The sequence below is a fragment of the Sinocyclocheilus rhinocerous genome, unplaced genomic scaffold (assembly GCF_001515625.1).
Source record: "Sinocyclocheilus rhinocerous isolate Xijiao unplaced genomic scaffold, SAMN03320098_v1.1 scaffold451, whole genome shotgun sequence".
NCBI lineage: Eukaryota > Metazoa > Chordata > Actinopteri > Cypriniformes > Cyprinidae > Sinocyclocheilus > Sinocyclocheilus rhinocerous.
The window spans coordinates 339-3,884 of record NW_015657491.1 but is presented as its reverse complement, the minus strand read 5'-3'; positions in this window follow the sequence as shown (position 1 = coordinate 3,884).

Here is a 3,546-nt window from a genome sequence, read left to right as displayed (position 1 = left end):
AAAAAAATTACTAAAATATTTTAAAAATATAATAAAATTGCATATATTTCAAATATCTATAACATTATATTTAAATAGCATTGTTATATTTAAATAGTATAATTACATGAAATTTATGAGGCAGTTTATTGTTTTTGTAAACATGCTTTCATACTAATCCTAATTGTTTTATCAATCTTAAAAATATATAACAACCATATGTAAATTTTTAAAGCAGTATAAGTGCTTTAATATTATTCTTGAATGTGAAATCTTCAATGTTCTTTTAAATAAATGAACTTTTAAAGTAAGATGTATATATTTAATAGTATTTTTAAGTCATCTGACAATTTACTATAGGTATTCTGTAGGGATTGGCACTAGACAAAGTTATTGTAGTTATGTATTGTTGCAATAAACAACTGATAAAAGTATCCACCCTTAAATATAGTAAAGTAGGCTATTAACAAATTATGATGCAATAAATGTGATTTAAAAATAGCCTATTCATCATGACAATAAAAAGCTATTCTATTCTAAAGCTATTCTATTATATCCCTCCAAAAACAGAGAAAATGGTATTACATAAAGATGTCACAGATAAACAACTATCATTTCATTGGCTGCTGAACGAAATGTTTCAAACGCGATAATTTCATTGGCTGCTGAATAAGATGTTTCCAGAAACCACCATGGTTCCATTGGTTGAAAATCACTAATTTCCTAAATGACAGAAGCGCCAAAAGGAGACTGATCAACATGAACGTTATCGGAGCTTTTGAGAACGAGGCAGGCCTAAAAGCCTGCTCTACTTTTATTGCGGCTCTATACAAGCCAGCGCTTAAGTTTTCACACAGAACGCGGTTTTAAGAGAGACAGGGCAGTAGAATGAAAAAACGGATGTTCGCGTTTGGTCAAAGTTGAACAAAGTAGTTTTTTTATAAACTTGGCAATGCGCGCGGCACGAGCGCAACGATCAAAGACGTCTGTCTAACGAAGAAATTGAATTTCACGAGAAGGCTAACGAAGAAGAAAAGCGTTTCCTACCCCAAAATTGTAACGCAGTATATGCAAGGTTGGTGTTTGTCGAGTGCGTTGCGTGTCATGTCCATGTGACAGCACTACTTTTATTCCATGCTTCTCCTCACATCTGTGGCTTTTTATCCACATGCTGCTTTGTCTTGTGTTCAGCTGACCATATATGTGACCCTGGACCACAAAACCAGTCATAAGGGTAATTTTTTTAAAATTGAGATTTATACATCATCTGAAAGCTGAATAAATAAGTTAACCATTGATGTATGGTTTGTTAGGACAGGACAATATTTGGCCGAGATACAACTTTAGAAAATCTAGAATCTGAGGGAGCAAAAAAATCAATATATTGAGAAAATCGCTTTTAAAAGTTGTCCAAATGAATTTCTTAGCAATGCATATTACTAATCAAAAATAAAATTGTCATATATTTACTGTAGGAAATTTACCCAATATCTTCATGGAACATGATCTTACCTTAATATCTTAATGATTTTTGGCATAAAAGAAGTATTTTTACCCAATATCTTCATGGAACATGATCTTACCTTAATATCTTAATGATTTTTGGCATAAAAGAAATATTGGTAATTTTGACCCATACAATGTATTGTTGGCTATACAAACAAATATACCTGTGCTACTTAAGACTGGTTTTGTGGTCCAGGGTCACATATGATCACAGATACATTCACTCATATTGTAGTGATGTTTAGCCATGACTATAACTAAAATATTTACCAATTTTGTACACCTGTTTTTTTTTATTTACAAAAACTTCTGCATTACAGGTGTGTGCTGGGACAGGGATGCAGTGGCCTGACCTAAGTATTCTTGAAGAGGCAGTTTGTCTGGATCTAATACATTCATCTGCTGGTCAAGTAAAGTGAGTTTTTATGATGAAATGCTGTACTGTCGCTCTGTGTGATTATCAGGACATAAGATGACTGATCTTAAAAGGAAAAAAAAGCCTTAAAAGGAAGGTGCAGCATACAGCTGTTTGGGCTCAAAGCAGCAGTCGTTTTCTGTCTATTTCAAATGAGGCTATTATTGAAGTAATTTTTAAACTGGTATATGCTAAAGCGACTTGAACAGATTCAAGTCTTTATTCACTTTCAAATCAAAGTATCTGTCAACCCACACCGACTATATCAAAGTGCAAAACTAACCTTCAAATTCCTATTACTTTCACAATATGGACAGAAACAGCTTAAACATTTTTCAAAATATCTTTTCCACATTTTTGGTGAGGTGCATGTCATACTTGCCATAGGTCTGATGCAGAATTAATAATCATCTTGTTTAGTCACAATATTGTGTGATCTAATTTATTTTAAAGGGGTCATCGGATGCAAAATTCACTTTTGTTATTGTTTGAAACTTTGAACATAAATATGTTTTGGAAGTGTGTACACATCCACCCTATAATGATAAAAAGCCAAGACCATGTTAATTGTTTATATTTAGCACAGAATAATATTTTATCAAACATATGGACGTTAATATTTTACATAAATATTCATCAGCAATGAACATTCCTTTGAGAATTTCCTTCTCAAACGTTGCCTCCACTTTACTTGCAGATGTGTGCTAATCGTGCTGCAGTGTTTGTGGGAGGATCGCTTTGAATTTAAAAAGGACAGAACTCACAAGTAAAGGTGTAACATATTTCACCATGTTTTATTTCCCTTAAAGAGATTTTTGGAGAATTCTAGAGCTAGTTTCCCCAGGTCTGCCCAAAGTGTTGTTTGTTACTCAAAACCTGAAGTCTCATGTTTTGCAAAGTGTATATTCCATATATAGTCCGTTTTTAACTGAATTAAGAAGGGTTGTTTCCCATTCACTATTGAATGGTTTCACCCATATCATGGCAGCGTATGGGCATACGTTATTCTTAATCATCATAAATAAAAGTCTAAAATTTATTAGCTTTTAACCTTAAAAGTGTGCTTTATGTGGTAACATAAAAATTAAATCAATAATGTTAACCCGACAAATTACATGAACAAAAGTAATTTTTATGGCTTAGATTAGTGTTGTCAAAAGTACAGACAGAGATACCAGTTGGTACTGATATTTTATTTATATATATATATATTTATTATTGTATTTTCATTTAACATCCATTTCCAGTGTCTATTATCGGATCCCTAATATATACGGATATATTAGGATATATAACACATTAATGGATCCACTGATTGACGTGGCTTTCAAACGCTCCTGTGCTTCTGTGTGGAGCTCTCGGTGAAGAGCGTGAAGCGATGATCATTGTAGCCAGCGTAGATGAAACTCCTCACCTTTGTCCTAACTACACGCGACACCACAATAGGGTTGTGCCGATAGACGATAGTATCGTGTATCGACGATAGTCAGAGATATCGACGATAGCAATGTCTTTGTCGATAGTCATGATGATATTAGGCTCATTCTCCTATTAAAGGGGTCATATGATGCTGCTAAAAAGAACATTATTTTGTGTATTTGGTGTAATGAAATGTGTTTATGCGGTTTAAGGTTAAAAAAAAAACA